We start from the raw sequence: 22,617 nt of genomic DNA, 5'->3' as shown, positions 1-22,617 counted from the left end.
TTTAGAAATTGCTAGGCTTGTCTAACTTCATATAAGTCTACGAGTTGTTGCCAATTTTTTTGGTCTTTTTTAGGTACTCCATTTACTAAGGCAATTAAAGATTGCTCTATTGGACGTTGCACTCCTAGAGTATGTACATTCTCTTTCAGGTCTAATGGTAAATAAACTACTTTGCCACAAATGCCTTTCACTAATTCTGAGGGAGGTAATGTTGCTGTTTTTGTTTGAAGGCATATTATTGCTTGAAATTGATGCACTGTTTGAATTATGATGCTCTCATATAAATTGAGTTATTGCAGGGGTTTTGGTAGTGGGAATAATTCCAAGTTATTTGTGATAGCACGTGAAGGAGTTTGGTTGTGTTCAAGTTTTGTAGTGCAGTAACTGCAAAGTATTAAGGAGTCATTAATTTCATATTTGTTTTCTGCTATAAGGTAGAGAGCTAATTCAAACCATTTGGAATCTTCATTGTCTTCTATTTTGTAAGTTATGTCTACCGTTTTTGTGCTACTTTTATAAACATTTCTGCGGCAACACACACACACATAGGGCCTCATTACGACCCAGGCGGTAAGTTACCGCCTGGGCCGTGACTTTACCACCATGGCGTAAACTACGTTTACGCCATGGTGGTTGGCGGACTTACCGCCCCATTCCGACCTAGGCGGGGCGGTAAGTCCCCAATCCCCATTTACCCTTCCCCATTCCCATTTTTGCCCCATAGGGCATAATGGGAGTGGGGAAGGCGTTAATTACGCCACCGTAAATTACGGTGGCGTAATTAGCTCCATGGTCCCTTAGCGCCATGGATTATAACACCTGCTAAAAGCAGGTGTTAAAAGCACCATGGCGCTAGGGGACCTCGTAATTGGCGGTAAGGGGTCGGCGCAGCTAACGCTGGCGTTAACCCCTTACCGCCAGGGTCGTAATGAGGCCCATAGTTTGGTACTTCAGCTGATGTACTTTTAAATTTTATAATTTCTTTTTTGTATGTGTGTAGTAGAAGTTTGCCATTTGTAGAATTTTTCCTAGTCTGTTGTTAAGCTATTGCATTTTGTAAGTCGCTTTGACTTCCAAAATATTTTTTCTGGATATGCTCTATTTCTTTGAGTAGGTCTTTGGCTGTACCATGTAGAAGATTGTTATTTAAATTATCTAATGCTAAAGCTAGACTTTTTGCATAATACAGTTTATGGACTAGATTTCTTATAGTTGAATGATGTGCTGATATCATTTTAATATGATGGAATGTGCCTTTGCAATTAGGTCCTGAAATTCAGGCTAATGAATGTCCTTGTAGTCCTGTGCGTTTGTGCACTGGACAGGTATCCATATTTTGTAGAAGTTTCATTTTGAATTTGTCTTTGCTTTTTACATATTGATTGAGGAACTGGCGTAAAGATTTGAAAGATTTTTTGTCAATGTTGCACATTGACGTGCTAGGCCATTTGTATACTGGACGTTTTGGTTCATTCTGATGGAGAGGTGATACTGAGTTTTCTGGGGATATTTTTGTGAGCAGCGTTTCTTGTTCCATAATTGTATTATTATGTGTTTCATACCCTCGTCCACTGCTATGTATGGCAATTGTGTTTGTTTGCTTTGGCTTGTATGCTTCTTCATTGAAATATGGTTCTGTGCTCGTGGTGTGACTCCATTCACCTCCACAGATATTTAAGAAGTTATTTTTGTTGACATTCTGTTTATTGAGAAGTCTTTTTTGTAATTTAGTAGTTAGTTTTGTTAGTGGTTTCATTCTGTTTAACACTAAAATAAATAAATTCCTTTTGAGAAGGATTGCACGGTCTATGAGAGCTTCTATGATTATTTTTTTACGGTAGGTTTTAAGGGTTGTGCATGATTTCTCTCCTGTTTTTATAAGATTCTGAAGGACTCTGTGGTGGAAAGTTTTTTGTAAAATACTTTTTCTGGTATGGTTACTTGCCACTACATCAAGATTTATAGGTGTAGTGTTAGCAGTAGTGGTAGTTGAATTCTTGTGAATCACTTTCTATTACGTTTTACATTTTGAAAGACGAGGCAAAGTTTTTGTACTGGAAGCTTGTTTTTTTTTTTCGCTTAATGATTTTATTAGATATTTTGTTTGAACTTTTTGTACAAATTCTGCTAGAGATGGATGCTTATTTTGGACACTTTTATTTTCATTTGCTCTACTTCTGCGTTGCTTTCTACAGACTTGTTTTTCGGTAGGCATGCTTTGGGTTCTGTTGAAATAAAAAGAAGGTATGGGTTCAGCTGTTCTGCAATGTATGTGTGCTGTGTGCATGAGTGTCTGAGTATGATGGTAAGGGTGTATGTGGTGGTGTGTGATTGTGCATTGGGCAGCTACAACTAGTTGAGAAGGCTATTCTTGTATTTGTGTGTTACTATACTCAGTTCAGATGACAGTAGAAAGTAAGATAGTGGTGGGGAGAAGAACTAATACTAAATCTAATGGTATAGAATTCAAACAGGTCTTTTTGTCTGCAATACTAACATTCTAAGGGCTGATTTATGGAATGTGTGTGCCGAAAAATGAGTATTTGTGCGCCATTCTGCCTCCAAATCCCTGTTTAACAAATGGGGATTTGTGGGCAGCATGGTGCACAAATCCCCGTTTTTCAGCGTAAAAATGCCATGAATCAACCCCACAGTGTGTTTGAGTAACAGTAAGAATATTATGGTAGTATTGTACTTACTTTTTTTGTTTGGAATGAGCAGGTTTCTTCTGAGTTATTGTTGGTACTTCAGATGCTGCTGGTTTTCAGGCGAGTGGTCTTCACTGCAATTATAAAAGAAAGAAGTTAGTAATTTTGTGTATTTATAGCGCTGATGTTAATTTAGACATCGATTTTTATGTTTTTGTAATAGTATTCTCGTTTTATTACTGAGCATAGTATGCACATGCACTTTCCTTTGCCTATGTACATCCTGGATATTTTACTTAGAATCTGTTAGTTGAACATTCTTTACAAATAAATATAATAGTAAGCGTATAAAGCTCGCTTGGCTTCTCAAGGCTGTGTTATTGGATATTAGGAGATAGAAGAAATAATTATATTCTTATTTGCAATTTTTATAAGGTAAATTGCAGAAACTGTGTAGAAAAACATAGAATGTATGCATTTGTGAAGGTGTGGGTAATAAAGCAGAAGGATGTGATGTACAGACAGTGGTGTTATTTCAGCTGGGAGCTTATCAAGGATAGTGTCTATCTGTGTATAGAGATGCATGAAGTTATCCTGGCTGTGTGTAATTTTATAATACACTACTAAGTGTTTTTCTACAATTCTAATGTTATTTCTCCCATCTTTTAATATTATAATTTTTCAGATAGTTGTGTGTGTAAAAAAAGAAATTAGATAGCAGACAGGTTTGGAAGTGACAGTTCATTATAGCAGATGGGAAAAATAATAGTAAGTTCATTTAATAGGTTACACAGGTTAAGTAGCAGTTACTCTGTTTATATGTATCTATAATGATTGTACATGTACTCTGCATCAAATATGTATACCTGTAGTTTATGTTCATGAATGTGGATATGCATGCAGCTGCAAGTAGAAATATTGGAGACTTGTACAGTAGCTTTTGTAGTAGGTGCTTTCCAATGATATGAGACTTGTACTCAGAGTGATAAACAGTACATTTTAGTGCTGAACTCTGATGCTGGAGTCAGATGTGGAGGTCTTGGATGTGATTGGTGGATCGTTGTGTAACTGCTTAGCTGTATCCAATGAAGGAATGGCACAGAGAGTGAAGTGGAAAGGGTAGAAGGGCTGTCCAAGAGTTACGCGGTCTGCGGACATCGTGGCTGTCCGCGGACAGGGTGTGCCACATACTGGGTTTTCCAGCAAATCCAGCATGGAAAGGGGACTGTAGGGATTAGCCAATCGGGTGTTGAGGTTGTGGATTTGTGTTGAAAGAGGCTGTGTATAGTGAAGATGGCAGTGGTGGAGAAAGTCAGGGTGTTGGTGGTTGGAGATATGTTTGTGCATGGTTTGGAGCAGTATGCTCAATGCAGACATGTGGCAAACAATGTTGATGTTAAAGGAGTGGAGGTGGTGTGGAGCACTGTGCCTGATTGCAATGTACAGGGAATTGTAAAAGCATGTGAAGATATGGGCAGGATGAAAAGTCCCCATGTGGTAGTTTTGCACTATGGTGGTTTGCATTTGGGTTATGTCAGTGTCCCTACTTTGTTGGCAGATATGGAACACTTGGTTCAAGCAGTAATGAACATCCTTCCAAATGCCAAAGTTATTTTTTCTGGATTAGTACCTAGGGCAATATGGGACAATGGTTCTGTTTTTTGTCCTCAGCAAAACATTAAAGGGACATTATGGTTCAAAGTAAAACCGAAAAACCCCTGAAATTCGACAGTTATGGTAGGTTAAGCAACCATAACTGCCCCACCACTGTGCACTGCTAACACTAACACCCAGGACATCAAAGATGACACCACAAATATCATTGATGACATCACTGATGACATCACATGTGTAGTCTCTTCGTTTTTGTTCACTGCCATATCTAGGCTATGTGGGTTTATTTACTGACAGTCAGCAACTTCACTTTCAAAAGGTATTACATTTACTAATGTTGCTATTTTCACATGTTCTTACATTACTTTCTTTAGATTGTAATCGCAGTGTTTGATGTACATATATAGTGGCAGAAGCAGGCCTGAAATACAGCAATCATTTTTGTGTGTGAATCCTATCATGTAGATTATACACAGTTGCTAATGATACTGCCTCTTGTATGCTTACTTTACTCTCCCCATATAAGCCCCATCTTTGTATGAATTGTAGTCTATTTATGTTTTGTGTGTAGTATTAGATATATGTAGTAAGTGATGCATTATTAGCTACTTAGTACATGTTTCACAGACCACAAAAGTGTGATACAGAAACATTCACCTTTTTATTATACAACTTTGGAAAGTACAAACTTAGTACCTCTGTGGTGTATGCTGCCGCCAATACCTACGTTTCTGTATGAGTAGGTTCCTGTACTAGAAAGAACACAGCAATGAAATTTTATTTGTAACACTACATTTCGTGATGAAGTATGCACTTTATTACACATGTCCTGATAATCCCTGATATTTTCTTTCTAAAATTATATTCACAACCCCTCGTCTGAAAAGTAAATGCACATGTGATGTCATCAGGGATGTCATCAATGACATTTGTGATGTCATCTTTGATGTCCTGGGTGTTAGTGTTAGCAGTGCACAGTGGTGCAGGCAGTTATGGTTGCTTAGCCTACCATAACTGCCGAACTTCAGGGGTTTTTCGATTGTACTTTGAACCATAATGTCACATTTATACAGTTTCTTTAGTGAATTTCACAGGTTTTTAGTAGTGCAACTTAACAATAACATCCCTCAATGAAAGTTTTCGAGTGAATTTTACGGGTTTTTAGTAGGCCAACTTAACCATAACATCCCTTTAACAAAGTTTTTTTTACTCAATTTTGCAGGTTTTCAATAGAGCAACTTAACCATACCGTCCCTCTTGCAAGTTTTTTTGCTAAAGATGATCAGTTTACAGTAGCGCCACGTAACCATAATGTAAAGCAATTTCTGACTTATTTAAACACCTTGCAGAGAATACCTCTTGACAATATGCTGTTGTACAGCACGGTAACATGCCCCAGAATCCGTAAACACTTAACAGTAAGATTTTTGTGTCGTGGACAATGTGGAAACAGATTTCATATTGATACAGGAACGTCCACCTGCAACATTTGCCTTGCACAGCGCCAACACATATTGGTAGTTAGCCATTAACAATGTAGTGCACATTGCATACTTTCAGCAAAAGTTTTAGTTATCTGAAAATGACATCAGCTAAAGCCATCCATCCTCCCCAAGAAACAACAGAACTACTGTAATGAAGGAGCATGGCAAACACTGCCCCAACCTTAGAAATAACAAACGCACAATATTTTTGCACCGGCCACCCACTCCCCCATATCACTGTTTGATATGTCTTTCCTCATTTCCGTTCGCAAGTGGCGTTATTAGCTGTCCTACCAAAAAAGAAAGCCATCAGTTAACAAAGTAAATGTTGTGTTAAGAACCACCTTTCACAGTAAAGGACATAGACGCAATAAGATTTGACAATAATAGTATAGATGTGCAAAGCATTAACGTGTGCTACGGAAAAATAGGATTTCTGGTTAAACAAAATCCTTTTTCAAGATGGCCACCATAGAAAGGAAAGGCGGTTGTTCCATACATAGCCCCTCTTCGCTTTCCATGACAGCAAGGAAAAAGCAACAGTATGTACCGTGAAGCAGAACCTGTAAATAAACATACAGCGACGTATAACGTGGTACTTTATATTTCGAAATGACACATGTGATTTTAAAAGAAAACAGTAACATTTTAGAATTTGGAAAGTACTTTTATTTAACAAACAACTGTCAGAGATGAACGGACTAATTCCATTTCCAAATAATTTGTAGCAATGACTCTAAGGCCAACATTGAAAAGGTTCATGGAGAGACACATGCAGTTAATTTTGCATACACAAACTATTTGTTTCTGTTGAAGCACTCGATTTATTTGCACAGGTATTTCCAACACAGCGACATCACCATTGCTTTACACCACCATAAATGATATTAAGTCGCTCCTTGTCACTAGTTCAGCATAGGGACAGAGAGGCCCTGGCCTGTCATCACATAACATTATAATGGGCAGGCACCCGATCACCAGCAGTTGCATCTGGCGTGGAAAGAAGCCGTCACTCAGCATCTAAAAACCATGGCATGCACAGTATGGCAAGATGTAGCTAGGTGGAAAACATAGCAGAAAATCTGTGTCAATACCCAAACTTTAGGAAAAATTTCCAAAACAGACACAAAGATTGTGGAAAATACTAAACAAATGTAAGTGGCCAAACATGACATTTTAAAGAAATATTAGAGTTCACCATGGGTACATATAATGACACCCTACAAATGCAGATAAACAGCACTCGCCGTAAGGGTTAAAAAAAGGAGAACTACACAGTGAGATGGTAATTCAGTTATGGAGGCAGCATGAATGGACAAGCAAGAAAAAATTACATGTCGTAATGTTACACAAGACCAAAAGAACGTGCAAACTGATACACAAAGCTAAGTTGGCCAAGCATAAAATTTAAAAGTAAAAGAAATAACGGTCATCAACGTTGACTGTAGTCTTTGTCTGCAAATGCGAACAATGTACATTCTCTGTTATTGGAGGGAAATATAAAATACAAATCTGCAAAAATATAATACTTCAGTTACATTCTCACAATTAGTGTACAGTCGTCAAAATTAAACTTACATCATCTTCACAGCCTCCATTATTTTTGCCAAAGTCAGACAGCAAACTGTTTGCATCAAAGAATACTCGTGAACTGATATTTCATGTTCCTTACAAGCATTTTTAAACTATAACCTTTTTTCCAAGCTTTGATTCCTTGTGTAGCTTTTAAAGTTTGCCTTTCGCTCAAGGTCAAAAAACAATAGTCCCTTATAAATTCACTTGAATGCGTGACTGAGCTTGCAACCAAAAAAGCAAATCAACTGATCTTCACTTAGAAGGCAAATACATTCTCACTTTCCAACAACATATGAGCAACCTATCATGAGAACCGCTACTCCCATACGGCACGTAAACCACTGTTTCCATCAAGCACTCCAGGTGGCTGCCTCAGATTTCAAAACATAGGACGCCAGTCCGACTTAAATATTAATCTGAAAACATTACAACACAGACGCAGGCATTGTTCCCCGTACATTGAGCACCAACTTCCACTTTACCGTATGAATTTGGTGGCAGGAATCCTGCCCACAACCACCATGCACCCAAGACTGCAGGCCCTCCCCACAACCACCTGAGTGATGTGCGGTAGTACGGGTGTATCTATAGGTGTGGTATGCTTCAGTGGTTGTGGCCAGAGGGTACGCTCCTAGCTGTATGTCCATAGATATTACAATGTGTGGGTGTGCAGTGGCTTATACCTCCAGTGCCCAAGACTCTATGGACTTGTACGCTGCTTGCCTAGCTTCTATGTAAGGTATGTCTGGTATCTTGCACACTATCTGCTTGCTAAACCCTACTGGTGCTAACAATTGAACTAAGCCCTCACGCATCACTGCCTGCCACCCCCACAGCAAGACTACCTTGTCACTAACCCGATTCTCTCCCATGTTAGCCTACGCACCGCCCAGCCGCTGCATGCTCCACATGGTCTGCGCGCCATACTTCATCTGTGCCAACTAAAACACTTGTTCTGCGCAACAATTGATCTGCTTCATATCTGTTCTGTCCCATATTCAACCTCTGCCACTCTTGATTTGCTCCCTATTTGACCCGTGCCACATTTGATTTGTATTCTTGACAATCTGCATCATTCCAAATTTAGATGTTCCACATTTGATTTACATCATTTCGAATTTAGATGTGCCACATTTGATTTGCTCCTTATCTGACCTGTGCCATATTTAACCTGTGCCACACTTGATTTGCATTCCACTTGATTTGCATTCTTGACAATCTGCATCATTCCGAATTTAGATGTTCCACATTTGATTTGCATCATTTTGAATTTAGATGTGCCACATTTGATTTGCATTCTTGACAATCTGCATCATTCCGAATTTAGATGTTCCACATTTGATTTACATCATTTTGAATTTAGATGTGCCACATTTGATTTGCTCCTTATCTGACCTGTGCCATATTTAACCTGTGACACACTTGATTTGCATTCTTGACAATCTGCATCATTTCGAATTTAGATGTTTATCCATGTTTTCATGCCAAACTGCCTAATCCTGTTGCTAGACATCTATCTCGCATTTCTGCCAAACTGCCTCATCTCATTTCTTTAGGTGTTTTCCTATGCATTTTAGCCAAACTGCCTCATTTTGACTGTAGTTGCTTATTCCAGCAATTCAGACTAACCACCATAGCCTGATGCTATTATCTAGTATGTGTCTACTCACCACCTACTTGCTGGCCTATATTCTGATCAGCCTCAATATTGCACCACCCACTAAGATGGCTCCACGACAATCCAACATGACAGTTTTACCTAGACTTAATAACCAAGTACCTTATTTAGATTTAAATGACCCTCAGGTACTACCACCCTCCAGTCACCCTCGCACCATTATAGATAGGAACCTAGGACTTAGAGCCAGACTAGCCAAAATCCATGAGCCCCTGGCTCGCTCACTGCCTAACATACAAAACCGTAGAACGCAACCACTCCATCCCAATCCCGCCACACAAATCAGTAACCCATTACAAAAACTCAACTCCTCACCCTCTCATAACTTCCTCAACTTGGGCACTCATGAACTCTCACAGGATAAGCGCCATACTTCTATTTCAGAAAAGATAGACTCCAGCCCAAAAACATAGTTAGTCCTAAGATCAAAGGAGCTTTGATCAATGCTAGATCGTTGGTAGCCCATGCTATAGAAATTGCAGACTTAATACTGACAGAAGACCTTGACTTCCTCGCCATCACCGAAACCTGGTTACACACAGCAGCAGGCCCCATGCGTATGCTTGCAATCCCAGACAACTACACTATCCTGAGACAAGACCGACCCAACTCGAGAGGAGGTGGTGTCGCCATTATCCATAAGTACAGTCTTACCATGAGACTAGCCACCTCTATAGATGCCCCTTCCTGTGAAATATTAGCAGTCAAAGTACCTCTCACTAATACACAAACTCTTAACATCTATTTGATCTACCGCCCACCTGGCCCCATTGGTTCCTTCGATGAAGACCCCAACTCTATACTATCCAGCAACCATAAAAGCTCCACTCAAGCACTCACCTTAGGAGACCTCAACTTGGGTTACAATGACCCGGAAGACCACCCCACCAGCATTATAGCCAACTCTCTCACTGAATTAGGCTTCGCGCAAAGATGTGCGCTACCAACACATTCGAAAGGCAGAACACTCGACTGGGTGGCCGACCACAATTGCATAGCGAACATCACAAATATCTCACCTCTAGCCTGGACTGACCACCACTTGATAACATTCTTGCTCTCCACTGATAGACCACCACCTCCACCCTCCATTAAGGCCCCACCCACTTCTACCAGAAATAAGAAAAACATGACAGCAGAAAGACTCATCCCCAATTTACTCCCCACTCTCAACTCATTGCCAGACGACCTGGACCCCGAGTCCCTGTTCGAAGAATATAATAAGATTATGGCCACCTCACTCGTCCGCATTGCCCTCCTCAAACTTAGATCCAGTAAACCAAAAACGCACCTCAATAAATGGTATACACCATTCCTCAAAAACCTAAGGCAGCAAAAACAAAGTTGCGAGGCCATTTGGAAAAAATCCCCTTCAGACTCAAACAAACTCAAACTCTCCAAACTAGCTGCACTGTACAAAAAAGAAATCTACCTGGCCAACGTACCTCATTTGACTCTCGTATATCCCAAGCCAAATCCAACATGAAAGAACTCTTTTCAATCCTCAAAGAAATAGAAACCCCCATAGCACCCCCTTATACTTGCACCAAAGATAAAAGCTGGTGCTCTGAAATTCAAAATCCCCTAGCAAACAAGATTGTGACTCTTCAAAGTAAAATCTCCAGCAAAAGAGCCTCCCTCAATAACACTCTCAATGTAAAAACTCACAACAAACCCAGGCCCACTGACCTAGCCCATTTTCAGTTTGCCAAAGTCAATATTTTGGAAGTGAAAAAATCATCTTATCTCTGAAACTGTCCAATTGCCAGGGAGATTTGTGCCCTGCTCAGCTCATCAAAGATGCCTACTGGGACCTCTCCCCTTTCATCACAAAATTGATTAATGCCTCCTTCACCACTGGATCCATCCCTACTAACTTAAAACAATCCTGGGTACTCCCATTACTGAAAAAACCTACTCTCGACCCTGCCATACCCACAAATTACCGACCCATAACGACCGTTCCATTTCTCCTAAAAATTCTGGACAAGGTTGCTTATGTGCAAATACAAAAGCACCTGGAAGAACACAACCTCTTAGGGTCTAGACAATCTGGGTTCCGGCCCCAACACGGGACCGAAACCGCTCTCATTGACCTGAAAGCCCAGAACGATTCTTTCAAAGACAATGGGCAGGCTGCCTTACTCCTTCTGCTTGACCTATCTGCAGCTTTCGATCTGGTCGATCACTGTGTCCTATGCTGAAACCTCCACACGGCAGCTCACTTCTCAACGGAAGCCATCACGTGGATCACATCCTTCGTTAACGGTAGGACCATGAGGGTCTTCTCTCCCACGGCTGCAGCAGACCCCATACCGATCACCTGCAGTGTTCCTCAGGGCTCCTGCGTCCCCCCCACACTATACAACATATTTACCAAGCCCCTTTTCGATGATTTGGATCATCTCGGTATCACCTACACTAATTATGCAGATGATACTCAGATCCTCCTTCCGCTTTCTGGAGATTATGGAAAGGATTTGGCCTTGTTAAATAGGGTGTACATCATCATCCAGGCATGGATGGCCACTCATGGACTATGCCTGAATGATGATAAAACAGAACTTATTATCCTAGGCACCACACTCAACTTAAAGAAACTCGGCCCGGCCTACAATTCCTTCATGATTGATGGAAACAACATCAAAGTTGGACAGGAGGTCAAAACACTGGGATTCTATCTAGACTCCAATTTTTCCTTCAAAAGACAAGTAAGCTCCCTTGCATCCTCCACGGCTTACACATGCAAATTAATCCCTGCAGCTAAACCCTTCCTGTCGGGCTTCAGCTGCCTGACACTCGCCAGAGCTCTTATTTTGTCTCGCCTTGACTACTGCAACGCCCTATACCTGGGTTCCACCAAGGCTACCACCAGTAAACTGCAAACCCTTCAGAACAATGCTCTCAGAGCAGCCCTGGGCATCTCCAGAAGGGAACACATTTCAAATTTTAGCCAACAGAACAATTGTCTATCCACTAAAGATAAAATTCTATTAAAAACGGCATCACTCACTCATAAGTCTCTGAACAATGCCGCCCCAACTTACTTGATCAGCAGATTCCACCGACAGTCTTCACTAAGACCCACCAGAACTGCATACAAAAACTGTCTATCTGTTCCCCATTAGAAGCGGGCCACCATAGGGGGCAACAGCTTCCCAGTAAAAGCTGCTTTGTTGTGGAATTCCTTGCCTTCAAACCTCAGAATTGACATGCCCTACCAGAATTTCTGCTCACTGGTAATCTCATGGTTGAAACTCAAGACCTACTAAGACTATGAAGTGCCCAGCGCCACCTGCACAACTGTAACCACGTGTGCCTTCTTGCTTACCTGCTTTGTGCCTTCCTGCTTACCTTTATATAATTGGCCTGCAGGCTTCCCACTGATTTGTATATGTCATTGGTGTATCTTATTCTTGTTTTTATGTATATTCTCTGCAATGTAACCAAGTTTCGAAAATTCTTGTAAAGGCTGCGCCCTGATACCCCCGGGTACACTCGCGCATTATAAATAATAAAAAAAAAAAAAAAAACACTCCCCACAACCATCTGATCGATAAGCAATACTACAGGTGTATCCATTGCTGTGACATGCTGCGGTGGTTGTGGCTAGGGCATACAGTCTTGGAAGTATGGCCTTCGGCCTACGGCCTACGGCCATGCATCCAAGACTCTAGGCCCTGGCCACAACCACCGCAGCATGTCACACCCATGGCGGCGTACAAATGAATAGAACACCCATAGAAAAAAAAGTAATGTAATTACGGCATGTACTCAATTTCAATGTTTGCTAACACCACGCGTGTCCTTAGAACAGTTTCAAGTTGCCTGCACACAGTACAGACTGAAATACTACCCTTATGAGACCCCTCATTTTCTGTACTTACAAACATCCCGAACAAGGCGGGCATAGGGAATACATCATTAACAGCTACCGTCTGAAGAAATACAGTTTTTCTCCCATCTCTTACTGTGTGAACCTTCCCAAGCTCTATGACACAGCAAAATAGGTTTCGAAATAGCATGTTGCTGCTGGTGGCCGCTGCGCGGTCGGCGGGTCCAAATTGTCGGGCGCAGCCAAACAATCTGACGCAGAACACGGCTCACTGCAGCCAATGGGCAGAGATATTGTGTGTCCGCGGTCATGACGCCAGCCCCTTAGCCAATCAGTATTTTGTCCGCAGAGCGAACAGGGAAGTGTGACCGCGGAGTGGAAATAGATATCACTAATTTTTTTGCTTCATGTTTTGGTCATTTTAAAAAAACTATTGGCCGGATTTACACCAAATTAACAAAAGCACGCTTTCGGGACCAAGCCGCCGCTCCTGCCACACATTTGGTGAAAATCCGTCCAGCGGTTTGGGCTGTAGGCGTGAGCAAAGGTTTTTCCCATTATGTCTGTGGGAAAAAAAGATGTTTTGGGACCCCCCTATAACTTTTCCCCCCTAGACGAATCCTCACCAAACTTTGCAAATGAATTCAGAGTGGCCCATATACTTTTTTTGCAAAGTTTGGTGAGGATTCGTCCAGGGGTGCAGAGTTATAGGCCGCCCAAAAAGTGCTCTTCCTATGGGAGCAGCAACTTAACCATAACTACACCGCCACTACCATGGCTGTGCAATATATATATATATAGGTGTAATAAGCATCACAATAAGCATATTCTCTTTTTAAACCACTGTTATCAAATGCTATGTATTGCAACATTCTGCACATTGTTACATCAAGTGGCAGTTACTTACATGTACTGTCAACATATTGTACTTCCCCCACACCAACTGCAACTTATCACTGTTCTACACATCTTTTCCAACTGCATTTCCCTTGAAAAAAAGAAGTTACACGCACTGCACCTCTACATGCACACATGCATTTTCTTTTTATTTTCAACCAGAAGGTCTTGAAAAATAAATATTTTTAAAACAGATGTTTTCCTATATATAAACACCATATTTTCCAACCTTTGCCAACACATCCCTTTCAGTGCAACCATTCACCACCTGCTCACATTAATGTGTATAGTTCCAATGCATGTACACGTTTTTCCCCTTTCAATACATTCCTACTACAAACATGGAAACCTACATGCAACACTTTTCCTTAAATATAAAAGACTAGTCTTTTCCAACCACTACAGCAACACACCATATACTAACAACATACACTGCTGCAACTACTAAGTTCCACATTATTACCCCTAGGCCATAGTTTGTCCTACTTCCATTGTACCACAACAACTGCACTTTCCATATTGAAAGTGCTAGGACAAAATTGCCCTACTGCATAGAAATACTTTTTTCATGCATTTTGGCAATGAGGCAAATTGTGCTGAACAGCTAATACCATTCCATTTTAGCCATAGTGCAAACTTTCCTGTGCTGCACAAATGAACTATATATGCATCTTTTTACACTACACCAATTTTTACCCTGTTGCTATATGCCAAACTGCACTTGTTATGTTATGCTAAAGGATATTTATACCGTGGACTGTCACCACCGTAGTGGTCCCCTGGTGCTATGGCAGATCTGAGAAAGGGAAGAGGGCGGGATGGGTTAGTAAGGTTTAGCAGGAAAAAGAGCAGGAGAGCCATTACGTCGTGTTGGCAGCCTCAGTTCGGTTTCCATCGTTCGCTGAGCTTAGGTATGCTTTTCGGTTGGTAGTCGTCATCTGTTGTTGTGGAAGGCTATGGCCCTCATTACGACCCTGGCGGAAATTGAAAAACGATGGCGGAAATGCAATACCGCCATCGAATAGCGCTCGGTGCGACTATGACCCGTCACCGCAAAGTACGATGCCATTAGCGACACCGTAGTGAACGCCAACGCTAACTGCACCAAGTACGCTCGCGCGCGCCATGCCAAACCGTAAATACCACCATGGCGCAAGGGTACGCGAATTCCGACCCTAGCGGACATGTACCTAACGCCATCAAGCACGGCGGAAAGTACCATTCCGCCATGGTGAGAAGTACGGCATCGCGAATCAACCGTAAACGGCCCCACTGAGTGCCTGTACACCGCTCCCTGCCCACAAAGTACAACTCCCCGTAGGTGCAATGAAGTCACAATGCAACCAGTGAAATGTACAAGTCACCCATGCATGCCAACGAACAAAAGAATCACAAGAGGGGCCAATGGGAGCTGCAGGGCACAGATGGCACGAATACAGAAGCCATTCCAATGGACATGACCACAGTCCCCCACCAAGAAACGCACGCAAACACAGGCACCTGTGACCAGCAATATTCCGAAAATCACATCATTCCACCAGTCCACCTGGCTGACCGGCATCTGTTACACAAAACCCAATCCCCCGCCCCTGAGCATGACATCATTCAAACAGTCATATTGGCAGCCCCCATCCCTGACCTCACTGGGCTTCGTAGGCAAACGCGCCCAGCACAGTACCACGCAACTAAACTCCGAAGCTGGAACCCAATGCAGATCTCCTCACAATACATCGCTCCCCAAATAGGAATATGCCACATCACTTGCAAAGAAGAACGCTACACGGCCCATATCAGAATAGAAATTTAATGCACAACAAAATCACCAAGCCCATACAGCCATTAGGCCATGAACTCCAAAACACATTTCACCATTGTGGGCTGCATCCGCAAGAAATGACCAGCTACTACTTGTGTGACGCCCTGTTCCATCATGGTACACAGAGCCACATTCACGTACGAAAAGGCAACATGGAAGCGCACAGAACCGCAGGGCCGTCCCAATGGGGAGGCACTAGTCCAGCTGAAAGGCCGAAATGTTGCTCCGAGCCACTAGTACTGCGTAAGGGCATGTGGCCCATTGGCGATCGTCCCATAAGATCGTAATGCTGCTCCACTGATTAACACGAAGCAGCAGGTGTCGGGAGTAAAAGCCATCTGCAGGAGTGGCATACAGATGGCAGTGGCAAAAGGGGAGGAGATACCTGTCAACCAAAAGAAAAGAAAAAGAACAGAATGGCCATCAGAACTACATTCGAACAACTCACTTCAATGATCACACTAAATCCACAGCCATATGCATGCTAGCCCACTCCAAAGGATCATCACCACCCCAAAACCACTTGCGACTCATAACTATCTATATCGAGGTGTAAACACCATCACAAACGAGTGTACCTGTGCATGCGTCTGTGAAAACAGAATCCATCTGATGGGAATGTTAACGTGCATGGACACAAGTGTCTGAAGGCGCGTCGAGACAGGGAGGGCTCAACAAGGCCAGCTAGACGATGGTCCCACTATGGCAGCCCTGCATCACATAGCGCAGGGGAGGCGGACAGATTCCAAGAAGCCCTGTACATGGCAAACTCTGTATCAAATCATCTGCCCATGCATCCATTCATCATTCCCTCATCCCGGTATAAAAACGCCTGAATATTTACTCACATAACATTAGAAATATCCATTGAGTCTGTGCGTTATGCAGCCTGCAAAATCCACAGTGCCCCAGCCCGTAATTCCAGTGTTGTGAAGTAACATGTATTTGGGAACGTCCGGCCTCATCGCCCACGTCGCTATTGCGCATCCCAAACTATTCATATCAATCATTGCATCCTCGCCATGGCCCCTGTCTCAAGGACATTGAACAATAGAACGTTATATTTGCAGTCAGAACTGTGGGCATCTCCTCGCCGCTAGCTGATAACCGAAAGCGCCGCCCTTCGAATTCCTCATTTGCAACATCACGTCGAAAAGGCATCTGTGGCCGCTTGAAATCACAAATTAATCCATCTAGTGCGGCTCTGTGTGAAAATGGCAACTGCCTTCACCCACAAATGGGACGCCCCGCCCGTCGGTGCAACTCGGTACAGTGATGCATGAGGGCCCACCGTTACTCGAGTACTACGTTCCACTGACCCTTCACAAGTCTGTTCGCGACTGCAAAGATTGTATGTGAAACAATGGGACCATAGCCGAATGAACATATCAACCAATGTTACACGGCCATCGGGTACAAATACATGATTGCAATAGCAAGATGCCATTACTCGAATTGCAGCGTTGTGTGCGGGACGTGCTCGGCCAAAGGGGAGAGCAGCTTGCACAGGTGGAATGAATCACCACAGGTGGAGGCCATACAGCCTGAAAACACATAAATTGCACACCCAGTCTCCTCCCACAACCACACCCACTCCGAAATGCTACCGGCAGGACTCGCGATGTTGGCCCTGGGGGACCTGATAGCACTGCAAGTACTCCAACTCCAAGAAGAAGACGAACACCACCTACAACCGGCCGCACGGAGGAGACGCAGGAGGAGGAGGCCAAGGCAGGGCCAGCAAGGGCCGCCAGCACAGCCACTACCACCACGCAGGCAGCCCGCAATCCCACGCCTCCGAGCACATCCGTTCAACCTCACTGATGAGCAGATCCACACCCTCTACCGTTTGGACCGGGACACCATAGCCGCCATTGTGGACATGACACAGGCTGACCTTGTCAGCATGATAGATAGCCCAACCGCCATCCCACCCCTACTGAAGGTGGTGTCTGTACTCCACTTCCTGGCCACAGGCACCTACCAGCACACAGTCGGACAGTTGCATGGCATTTCTCAGCCACTGTTCTCACGGACACTATTGCAAGTGCTCGATGCCCTCCTGCAGCACGCAGACGACTACATCTCTCTACCACGCTCGGAGCAGGAAATTACCAACACAAAAGTGGGATTCCATGCACTTGCCGGCATACCGGGTTGCCTTGGTGCCATCGACTGCACCCATGTGGAATTGGTCGTCCCACATGCCATGGAGGCCCAGTACCGCAACCGAAAACAATTTCATTCCCTGAATGTACAAATGGTGTGTGACTCCAACAGGATCATTACACATTGTTGTGCCCGATTCCCTGGATCAACCCATGATTCTATGGTCTTGAGGAAATCTACAATACCACGCTACATGGAGCGACACGCAGGGAACAGATCCTGGCTACTCGGTGAGTCTCATTTCATGCATGATGATGTGGGGTATGTGATTCGGCAATGACCTGGCAGGAAGGGGGGGGGGGGTGTGTGCGTACGTAGCAATGGCATTCCACATCATACGTTTATCGTCCACATACAGGTGATGCTGGATATCCACTGAAGAGATGGCTCCTCACACCAGTCCGGAACCCACGGGACCAGCATGAGGAGGACTACAACCATGCCCACTCACGTACCCGTGTAGTCATTGAACAGGCATTCGGCCTACTGAAGACTTGTTTCCGCTGCCTCAGCAGGTCTGGCGGGGCACTCCTGTACCGCCATGAGAAGGTTGCAAAGATGGTCATGGCATGTGTCATGCTCCACAACATGTGCGTACGTAGAAATGTGCCCATGCCCCCTGACGCAGAACTGCAAGCACCTGAAGATGGTCATGATGAGGGTGGGGATGTGGCAGCACCTCAAGGAGTCTGCGAGGCACCGGAGGGCCGTGACATTCGTCAGCATCTCATTGATGCATGCTTCTAGCACTCACGCCTGGTGGCTGATACATGGACACGGTACTCGTGGCACTGTGTGTGTCTGGTACATGCACAATATGGACTGTACGCCTATGATGGCCTAGTACACAAAGATCAATGTCCACACATCTCATTGGTTGATCGTGCATTGTTTATGGCATATGTGATATCATGTTGAACACCCTATCGACCCGCCACCGAAGTGAGCCCAACACATCCCCTCCACCCTCCTACCTCCCCCCCGAACACCAGTGTCCAAAGATGCTCATTGTCAGTGGGCAGTCGCTATTGCAAGCCCCCTCTGCGGGTATCAGGGGCACCCCTGCCTGTGGAGCGCAGGTTCCTCCCAGATCTACGTTGGGGGCTGCCCTGGACGGAACTTGCAACGGATGATGTCTCTGCCTGCTCACGTCCATGCATGTCCCTAAGGGTTTGTGAGAGCTCAGTGAGCACACGGCGCACTGCGGCAAGTTCGGCACATATGTCTTTGGACGTCGCATGCAGTTCCCCCCTCAGGCTCTCGGTGCTTCTCTCCATTTGGACTCTCAGGCTCTCGGTGCTACTCTCCATTTGGACTCTCAGGCTCTCGGTGCTTCTCTCCATTTGGACTCTCAGGCACTCGGTGCTACTCTCCATTTGTGCCCTTAGTGTCTCTGTACTTCTCTCCATTTCTGCCCTAAGTGTCTCAGTTGATGTTTCTATGTCTGCCTTAGTGCCCCCACATTCATCGGCATGGTCCTTGAGGAGCGTGGCCAGTTGCTGCTGTTGCACGATTAACTGGTCGAGGGACTGTTGCCTCTGCTGGGCCATGGCCATTTGCGGTGGTGTCACAGAGGGGCTGGTGACCTCATGTTGCCTTGCCACAGGGCTTGTGGGGGATGGCCAGTCGTCGTCTTGTGGGTGCCCCTGCGTGGTATCCTCATGTTGTACGGGATGGGACAGACAGGGGGATTGGGACAGGTCATGGATGGATCTGACTTCGACATCCCCGTCTTCTGTGTCGGAGCATGCTGCCATCAATGGGGTGTCACCTATGGTGCTGCTGCCACCAGAGGCAGTGCCTTCTGTGGCATCCATTGGGGGGACCTGTGGTGCTGCTGTTGTGGGCATGCTGGCTGCTGGGGTGCCTGTTGATGTTCCCTCCTCTGTGCTGCCACCTGATTTGTGCTGCTGCCGTGTCTTGATGCGTGCAGCTGAGGTGGAGGGTCTTTGGCCGTTGGTCTTGGCCCTCTTTGCAGGTGTGCTGGTAGGGGTGTCCTGATGCTCGTCGTTTGGATCGGACCCTGTGGTGGAGTAAAGGAGGGCGAGGGTTATTAATGGGTCTGTGGGAATTGGAATGGCATTGTATCACATGCATTGGGGTGGTACCTGAGGGTGATTTGGGTCGGGGCCTTGGAGGTGCTTTCATTTGTGTGTGGAGTGAGGGTGCAGTTGTTTGGCAGCCTGCAGTTAGGGTGTGCCTGCTGCACGTGTAGTGGGTGTTTTAGGGGTTTTTAATTATTTATGTATTTATTGTGAGTTTTAAAGTGCGCTATCAGGCCAATGTGTGTGGACGTTCTCCTGGACATGTGTTTCTGTTGCACTATGTGGACACATGGTACTTCACATGATTGGACATTGTGGATTTAGCTTTGTTTCATTTGGGCCACCTACCTGATTCTTCGGATGTCTGCACTCCTTTCTCCATCCCTCCGACTCCCTCTATGCTCTCCATTCCAATGGTGGAGGCACAGATTTCTTCCCAGGGGGTCAACTTGATGGGTGATTCCGATCCTCCCCCGGTGGCTGTGGCAATGTTGCGGTTGGCAGAAAGTATGCTACGGACGCGTATCCGCAGGTCGTCCCAATGCTTTCTGCATTGCTGTGGGTTGCGGGGTGCGGTCCCCACCGCACTTACCCGCTGTGCCACCAGAGCCCATATGGCCTTCTTGTTCGCAAGTGCCGTCCTGGTCATTTGCGTCGAGAAGACGACGGCAGCATTCTCCTGGAGGGTCTCTGTTAGCACGGTGAGTTCCTCACGGGAGAAGTGGACCTGCCGCTTGCGGTCGCACGCTTTCTTCGCTACTTTTGCCATTTTTCTTGGTTTCGCTAGGGTGGATGACGGGTTGGGGTGTGTTTCAGGGTAGTGTTTTTAGTGGTTGTGTGGATTTTGTGGTTTTATAGGTGTACGGCGGGATGTTTCCCATTCAGGGCCCATGTTTTTACTTCCGTTTCCGTATATTTACGGTCACCGTACTTTCCGGTTGGCGCTCACTGCGGTGTCCGCTAAGATGGGTGGCGGTATTGCACCTAGGGCGCCGTACGGCGGCGGTGTGGGCCGTTTTGGGGTCATTTCCGCCATCGCGGACTTTGCACTTCCGCCATGCCGTGGTGCTCGTGCCCGATGGGTCGGAATGGGCCGCACTTTGCTCCATCGTGCAATGGCGGAAACGCTATTTACGCTGTGGCGGTCCGGTCCGCCAGGGTCGTAATGAGGGCCTATGTGTTTTATGTTTTGTTGTAGCAATGCAGTGAAGAGCCTGTGGTTTCTAGTGCTTTGGAGGTTTGGTTGTGTTTGTGTAGGGTGTGAGAGTTGTATGCAGAGGGCACAGATTGTTTGGTGGGGTTGGTTAGTGGCATCACTATTTAGAGGTGATGCATTCCGATCTTCACAATCCTGTCTAGATGTGGTGCAATGCCAATCCTCACAATTCCATCTAGATGTGATGCAAACCGACATCCACAATTCTGTCTAGATCTGACACGAGCTAACCTTTACAATTCTATCTGGATGCGACGCAAGTCAGTACTACACATATGCAAACTACACAATGCAACCCCACACAATTCTGTCACATGAGCCAGTACTACAATTCTGTCTCGATGTGATAGTGAAAAAATCATAGCAACATAGTTAACATACTTTATCACCCCAAAACTTTCTTCCCTCTTTTTTCCAATAACTCCTCCTACCTTAATAAATAACAACCTGTGTTAATGAAACTATGCCACCATTATCACATATACAAAATAACTTTCTTTTTTAATTGCAGGAAAAAAGAAGATTGACAAAGACAGCTACCGAACAAAGAAGACTCTTCACATCCTACAAAAGTAATATATTAATATAGCATGTATATCTCTCTAATTGTAACAATGTACCTTCTCAATATATTATACTGACGTATTATTTTCTACGCAACAAAATTATATTTCACTCTTACTCATTTTATTGCAGCATTTACACTCCTTCTCTCCTATATGAACATTGCTCTTTATTCAATACACTACCAATTCCTTACTGCTTAACAGCACAACCATCTCTCATCTACTTCTATACCACAATTCAATGTATTTATTCTTCCATAACTTCCATAACTCAAGTCTTCAATTCTTCAATTCCAATCCAACAAAGTTCACACTCATTGCAATCCAAATTACTAACACACATTAGCACACACACTCTTCCTTACGCTTTTTCAATTACACCAACCCAACCCTAATACCTAAACACTTAGGGGCCAATTCATAGAATTCGGCGCACAAGTGGCGCAGGCGGCTGGCGCACAGTGTGCGCGTGCGGTAGTCTGCGCCAGCCGCGTGCGCCGAAACACATTCAGGCGCACAGCGTATTCATGGATTCCAACATCCACAACCAGCCGTGGCGCAGAGTGGCGCAGCGACCCTGCAGCAACGTCAGTTACGCCCCCAAGAACGCCCCTTGCGCAGGGAAAAGCCATCAAAATCCCCAATCCAGCGCAAAGGGCAGCAGCAAACGCAGAGCGGGGAGCGTGTATTTCAGGGGTGTGCGGGTGTTCCCACACGCGATAGGCCTGGGTACGTGTATTACAGGGGTGCACGAGAAAATCTACACGCGATTGGCCTGGGTACGTGGATTTCAGGGGTGCGCGAGAAATTCTACACGCGATTGGCCTGGGTACGTGTATTACAGGGGTGCGCGAGAAAATCTACACGCGATTGGGCTGGGTACGTGGATTTCAGGGGTGCACGAGAAATTCTACACGCGATTGGCCTGGGTACGTGTATTACAGGGGTGCGCGAGAAAATCTACACGCGATTGGGCTGGGTACGTGGATTTCAGGGGTGCGCGAGAAATTCTACACGCGATTGGCCTGGTTACGTGTATTACCGGGGTGCGTGAGAAAATCTACACGCGATTGG

This window comes from Ambystoma mexicanum, chromosome 6p, assembly GCF_040938575.1.
Source record: "Ambystoma mexicanum isolate Mex_15411 chromosome 6p, UKY_AmexF1_1, whole genome shotgun sequence".
Lineage (NCBI taxonomy): Eukaryota > Metazoa > Chordata > Amphibia > Caudata > Ambystomatidae > Ambystoma > Ambystoma mexicanum.
Note: the sequence above shows the minus strand (reverse complement) of the source record.